The following is a 7,656-nucleotide window of genomic DNA, read 5'->3' as shown; positions in this document are numbered from 1 at the left end:
AGGCCCTGGACTGGTGCTTCTCTTAGCCCAGGCTGTTGTGCAAGGCTGACCATTGCTAGTGACCATTTGTTGGAGCTCCTACACTGCTAATGAGTTTTGTTAATTGTCATTTTCTCATGTAAATCTACCTCATTATATATTAAAATAAACTGTCATAAAGAAAAAAAATTAAAATATTTTTAAAATTAAAGTATTGTGAAAGAGGTAAAGCACTAAAAAATAGTTTATAAAAAGTTTAGGGATAATGACTAAATCTTTCTGAAATGGGAAAACTTTAGTTTTACACACCCACTTATATACACACAATTTATGTGCATAGCCACATGTATACCTCTTCACACTTGGTTTCCATCTTCTCACCCTGGAACTTGTCCTACACATTGTCTGGCTATAATTTTCCAAAAAAAAAGTTCATTGTGGAAATTACACCAGTTATCAGATCATGTCTGTAAAGTGCTTGGAAAACTTCCAAACAGAATGGTAGCAGGGCTGAGGGAGAATCATAAAGGGGGGGAAGGAAGAGGAAGAAAGGGCTATGTGTGGTCATTGCTTTTCAACTTCACCATAATCAATAGCAGTTATACAAACTGCCCAAACAAACTTGAGAGAAAAAAAAAAAAAGGTGAGGCTGTGGGATCAAGGGAGCATCAAATGGCATTTACAGGGAAAATCCTTAACAATGTGACTGCAGTGCTATCTACTTGGTCTTCTCTACCCTAGTTACAGTGCCACCTCCCTCTCCTTACACCCAAGCTGAAGAGTAGGAGATAGAAAACTAAAAAGATGGGTGAAGATGTGTGGATAATTCTCACATAAATATAGCATCCTCTCATATTTGGAGTGAATGTCATATCTCATCCACTAAAGTCCTACTCCAATGGCTCATTCAAGAGTGGTGGTGACCCTGTGTTCTCCAAGACCATACTAGTGGAGACCAAATTATAGCAGTTCCTGGAAATGGACATTGTTTCTGTTATCGGAGAATCAAACTGCCTAAGTTCAGAAAGGCTTATCACCAGAGGCCGGGTCACCAGCTAATGATTTTTCATGGTCCTCAATTACGTGTAGAACTATTTACTAAGGTGTGAAGGGATTGTGATACATTTTGGTATGTACATGAATGAAATCATAGATCTTCTGAAGTATAAAAGGAGCAATGTCACTTTCAGATTTCCTAGAAGTGTCTCATATAAAGGGTAAAGATACAGTCACTTGGAATTAAGGAAGGGTCAGCAAGGTGGCACAGTGGAAAGAGTGCCAGGTATGGAGTCAGGAAGACTCATCTTCCTGAATTCAAATCTGGCCTCAGACACTTAACTAGCTGTGTGACCCTGGGCTAGTCACTTGGCCCTGTATGCCTCAGTTCCTCATCTCTAAAATGAGCTGGAGAAGGAAATGACAAACCACTCCAGTATTTTTACCAAGAAAACCCCAAATGGAGTCATGAAGAGTTGGACATGACTGAAATGATTGAACAACAACAACAACAACAACAGAAGAAGAAGGCATACTGTATCCTAGAACTGGGGTGGGGAGCAAGGAGAAATGCTCAAATTATGAGCCTAAGGTTGTGTTTGTGCCTGGGAGTAATTAAATCACTTAGAACTGAGTTTCATGTCATCTTCGAATGTGTGCTGTGCTGTGCCCAAGTATTCCTGACATGGTTTGTGGATGAAAGTTTAAGTAAGACTGTCTTAGAGTAAACATTGTCTTCTGTTGGTTGCAGGAGAGGAGGAGAATACAGCATTTATTGAATAATTCTGTCAGAACATAATCCCATTGGTCGCAGTATTTCCTGACTTTTTTTTCAGGCTGTGACACATCTGTCTCTTCCAGATATAGGGGTCAGGATTGGGGTTCAATGGTATCACTTCATTGCAGAAGCAGCTCAACATCCAAAATAAGCTATTCATTGATTTAATACTCATTAAACAAATTCTTAATGGATGCCTACTATGTTTTAGTGATGGGATTATTTCTGTTCTGGAACCTGAGGTCTGATTTTGTCACATTTAAATATATAAAGGGTTTTAAGGCTGGACCTGACACTGACACCCTATTCAGATTTGGGGATGAAATGAAGCACTGGTGAGCATATTGAAGAGACAACAAATGGAGATTTATTTATCCATAACATAGCAACGATATACATCAAAGATACAATAGCATATCGCTTCTAAAGACTCAGTTCCATTCCATCGGGTTGTCAGGGTATGGTGTAGTGACTTGTATGATCTTCAGACATCCACCAGTTTGGAGGGTTGAGATTTCACGTAAGTAGGACTTTTTATGCCCATAGGTGACAAGGAAGCGGAAATAGGGACTAATCTGGATCCAGGGACAGCTTTGTTGCCTTTTAGGGAAAACTAATCCTTGTTATGGGTAGGGTTTGGGAACAGAGGGGGAAACTAATAGATATTGGTTCTTTCACAAAAGATAACTAAATATAACCCATGGCCCAGAATTCTCAGGTCCTGGGCTTATACAGACCAGGTTTAGTTTTATTAATAGTCTCAGATTATCCTTTCTTTGGTTTATAATGCTCCCAGCAAGAGTTCCCCATGGGAAATTTCAGAATATAGCTTGTGTCTTGATTTCCACAAATGCAGACAGTAGAGTTCCTAGGTCCTACCTAGGTCCTATGTAAACCTTCAAGTATGCATTTATTGGGAACAGCAGAGTGTTTATCCCATCTCTCTGAAAATGTAGCAAATGTAGCTACGCATGTAGAAAATGTAGCCAAAAAACAAAAAACAAAAACAAACAAAAAACCCCCCCAAAACTAACAACCTCAGGATCACACAACCAGTTCAGAAAACACGTAAAAGACTCGTAATAATCCACAAACATTCACCACACCATCATCCTCCTATTTCTTTAGTGGGTTCCATTTAATACAGTGTCCTAAAGCACTCCATATTTACAGTACCATCCTGTTGTTTGGATTCCCATCAGAAGAGAAACGTACTTGAAACTGCTAGACTAACAACACCCTTGTTCATATTATTCCTATACCATAAGAATAACTCATAATAACAGTAGTGAGCAAAGTCTAGGTTCTTTTCTCTCTTGTATCATAGATCTAATTTTAAGTTGTTGCTCTTCCCAACGCTGATAACCACATAACGTGATCTCTTATTAAGAGACATAGTGCTTGGGAAATTCTTCTACTCTTGATTGAAATCTGACTCCATAAACTCTTGAATTTGGAGTTGCCCACAAGGGTGCCCAGAAATCACTATTTTATTGCAGGATGGTTAGATTCCAGGATGGCACTATCCATATAGTACCCTTCTTTGACTAAAAATCTGGACTCGAATTTGGAGCTCCTACAGAGGCAACCCTCAGGAACTCTCATAAATCATCTGGTTGAGAGGTTTAATCCATTTTCTTCCCAAGTATAGGGTTAACTTTGCCTGGGATCTCTCCTTTGCAGTCACATAAATGAGCATATGCATATTTACCTCTGTCATGTGCCTCCACCTCAAAGGCAGCCATTAATAGCTTCTGGAAGTGAGGAACTTCACCTGCACAATCTACTGCATACTCAGATTCTCTTTGGAAGAAAGGAAAAAGGGAAAAATGAGATGAGTTCTTGATAAAGGCTTGTTTTTATATGTTTATACAATTAGTGGTTCCTTCCAACAGTTTATCTCACAACAGTGGGAATCAACCAATTCATTTTGGAGGCAGTCTCTAGCTATGGAATCCATCCTTCAATAGATGAAGCTAGGTTTTGGTAAAAGAATCAATGAATAAATAAATGAAAGAAAAAACATTTATTAAATACTTATTATGTGCCAGGAACTGTGCTTAGTGCTAGAGATATAAATATAAGCAAGCAAGACAGTGTTTGACCTCAAGGAACAAATAATCTAAAAGGAAAGACCACACATAGGGGAGTGGTGGTCAGGGGAGTGTTTTGGACAGGTAAGTCAGAGGGAATGGTAATTTAAATTATAGACAAATACTTGACATATGTTTTTGAGGAATGATATTGTTGATTTCATTTCTGTTCTCAGACCTAGAGTTCGAAAGTGGAATTGAATCTAAGATCTAAATGAGATAAAATGAAAGATGTCTTTGAGAATGCCCTCTTATCTTCTCTCTCAGTGCCTCTTCATCTCCCTTCCTAGTTCCATTCTTACTGAGACCAGACTAAGTTGGTGAGGAAAAAAAAAGCTTAACCCTTCCCAGTGTATTTACATGTTAAGAAAAGACACTTAAAGACCCCAAAGGATTAAATCTATAATGTAAGTTTTTAGGGTCTAGAGTGGCCAAAGAATTATTTAGGGGCAGATATTTGTTCCTCAGATCACATCAGTATAAATGAGGTCTACTTCTAAAGGCTGGCCCTCCCATAACCTGATTTGTAGTATCCCTCCCAAACTTTGAGGGTTTAATTTTTTTCCCCAGATATTATTCTATGAGAGGGGAAGCAAGGGGAGGCTCCGAGATATACTATTAGACCTTAACTTTGTTGGATTAGTCTGAACCAGTTTTCATCAGTGGCTACCTCTTTTAGCAATATAATGGGATCAGGGTAGTCTAGCTCCAGTCCACTGGAGTTCAGCCTTTCTACATTTATTTGATATTATACCTCCTTATCTACTTTACATCTGAGCCAAACTGACCTGACCTGCTGTTTTCAGAACCCTACGTTCTATTTCCCATTTCCATTCCTTTTTTATTTTTTTTGAGACAGTAGGGGTTAAGTAACTTGCCCAGAATCACACAGCTAGTAAGTGTCTGAGGCCAGATTTTATCTCAGGTTCACCAAACTCCAGGGCTGGTGCTTTAACCACTGCACCACCTAGCTGCCTCCCACCTCCATTCCTTTTCACAGGCTGTCTTATATGCCTGGATTGCATTCCCTCCTCACTTTCTCTTAGAATTCTTAGCTTCCTTCAAGACTCATCTCAGATACCACTTCATTTGTGTGTCCATCTTCACCAAGTAGTGCTTTAATGGACATAGAGAAAGCCAGTTGCTTTCTTGTTTGTTGGATTGGATCAGTTATAATTGGATACAGCATTCCACTTTTTTGTTCCAATTTTCTGCTCTCCCAACTGAAGGGTATTCTTTGAACAGTAAAGCTTGAATCCCTGAAAGTCATGCCCTTGTTTCTTGATCTCTATCACTGGTCATAGACCTTCACCCAAGCATTTACTCTCACTGTGAGGATATATAAGGACAGCTGAGCACCATAAAGTTTACATTCACTGATAGCATACTCTGCATTGAAAATCCCAGACTTTCAGCTGCCTTTCATGTACATTTATTTAGTGGTCTTGCTTCCTTCAAGTCTTACCTTCTGTGGGTATCACCATATTTGCAGACATATGAGCCTATAGGATAGTGCATTTATATCTGTGTTAGTCTTGCCTTATGGGCAATGCGCATGGTTGGCTATCACCAAAACCACTTTACCAGGCAGTATTCAACTTAGTGTTTGGTGACATAGTTCAGTAAATTGCCATGTGTAGGAGAAGGGGAAGGGAATAAGCATTTATATAATGCCTACTATATGCAGACACTGTGGGCTTTTTGTATTTTTTATATAAATATTACCTCCTTTGATCCTTACAACAACCCTGCAAGGTAGGTGCTATTCTTCTTCTTTTACAGTTAAAGAAACTGACAGAAACAGTTGAGTAATTTGTTCAGAGTCACACAGCTAGTAATTGAAGCCAAATTTGAGCTCAGATCTCCCTGACTCTAGACCTAGTGCTTTATCCATTGCACCACCATCATCTGCCACTATTGAGTTTCATGTACATAGTCTCAAAATTTATTGTTGATAGCCTACTTAAAGCCAAGAACTCTAATTTGGCTATGTATAATGAATCTCGCTGTCATTGAGTCTTCTACTGAAAAATGTAATAAGCTTCTAATGGCTACTTTTCTCCTGATATTCTAGGTCAAACCTAAAGTAGCTCAATACAATGATTCAGGCTTGAGGGCTAAAAGGCAATGAGTTATTTGGGAGTGTGCATACCATGGTGGGAACCTGAATGTTGACCTATTTGTTGCTCCTGAGGAGTTGTCCATTCCCTCAGGGCCAGCCACAGAGGTCCCAGCCTTCTGGGAGCAATAGCAACAGTTTGCCATGAAGAATAAGAGCCTGCCCTGAGTTGAGAAACACCAACCACAGTCATTGAAGGATCTAATATCTCATAAAGAAATGACAAACACTCCAGTATCTTTGCTAAGAAAACCCCAAATTGGGTCATTAAGAGACAAACATGACTGAAAGGACTGAACAACAACAATAACCACTATTCAAAAATTTATCAGTGAAGTTCCTTTATGGCTGTAGCAGGAACAGAAAAGTCATCCACCATCCTGGCTTGTACTAAGCAACTTTACAAAGACAAACAGTTTAACTCTATTATCCTGAAATTAAATGTTTCAGGTGACCAAGGAATAGATATAGTATAGGGACCAATCTTGAACTTTGTTAGCATAAGGACAATATTTAAGAAAAGTTTTGAACTTGTGATATTGTTTGAGGCAGATGTCATAACCTAGGATGCTCAGAATACCATGAGAAGAATAAGAAATTTGCTGATGACACCAGGTTCTACTTCATCTGTGATTATCCATCAAAGATCATCCCTATCCTGCAGTTTCAATGTACAAGATATCAGTTGAGCCCCTTGACTCCAGAGTTAATGCTCCTTTACTTAGAATATACATAGAAGAAAATGTTGACATAAGTAAAAAGGAATGGAAGAACCCATCACCCTTTCTAGTGGTGGTATGCAAAAGGCTCTAACATTTTAAAGAGCACAAATATGGATTTTGGGAGGGTGACAAAAGAGACAGTGCATACCCACACAGGCTACCCACTCAAGTCTGACATCACCAGTATTCTGGACTAGATGCTAAACCAAGATATTACCAGAACATACAGGAATATCATGGAACTGAACACTCCAAAGGGTTAGGCTTTGCATGATGTCCTGACAGAGATAAACTTATTTGTATATTGAGTTGACTTTCTACCTCCAGTTCAAATGCATTTACTATTCAAAATGGCAGATGTTGAACACAGACTTGTTGGCACTAATGAAAAGATTCAGTTAAGTTCCATCATTGTTGCTTTTCAAGAGATTTAATTGTAGCAGTGGCCTAACTTGCAGGTCCTTTAATGAAGGCAATTTTCAAACTCCTAGCAATGATTAGAAAATAAAGAACTCCTACTTTTGACTTTTCTGCTGAACCAGTGCTCCATGGGGCTATAAATAGAGAAGTATTGGAAATTTTAAATTCCAGATGTGGGTAGTAAAGAACTCAAAGGACATGTAGCTGTTGCTTTTGCTGCACTGTTTGGAGTAAGAATATTGAAAAAAATACTTCATAGTTTCTCTTTAATATGTCCACCATGTGTTAGATGGTGAGCTTTGGGCATGGTTTAGGTAAGGCTTTTGACTTTTTGCTGCTATTATACTAGAAGAGTAGTAGCCTATCTCTATTCCCATCTGGAATGATCATAGATAACAACAAAGTTTGTATCTCTCAACTGAATATAAGCAAGCTCTCAAATAAGAACATAAAAATTAGGTTTATATTTCTTTATAATAATATCTTTATTTGGGACAGTTAGCTATGGCAGTAGAGTGCTGGGCCTGAAGTTAGGAAGAATTGTCTTCC

General features: G+C 38.7%; 1 pseudogene; it reads left to right on the top strand.

The window, feature by feature from the left end:
* Positions 1-1,484: 1,484 nt before the first annotated feature.
* LOC114054385 lies at positions 1,485-7,138 on the top strand (annotated as a pseudogene).
* The last annotated feature ends 518 nt before the right edge of the window (positions 7,139-7,656 follow it).

The sequence above is a fragment of the Vombatus ursinus genome, unplaced genomic scaffold (assembly GCF_900497805.2).
Source record: "Vombatus ursinus unplaced genomic scaffold, bare-nosed wombat genome assembly UNPS02014813.1, whole genome shotgun sequence".
NCBI lineage: Eukaryota > Metazoa > Chordata > Mammalia > Diprotodontia > Vombatidae > Vombatus > Vombatus ursinus.
Note: the sequence above shows the minus strand (reverse complement) of the source record. Positions and strands in the feature narration are given on the sequence as shown.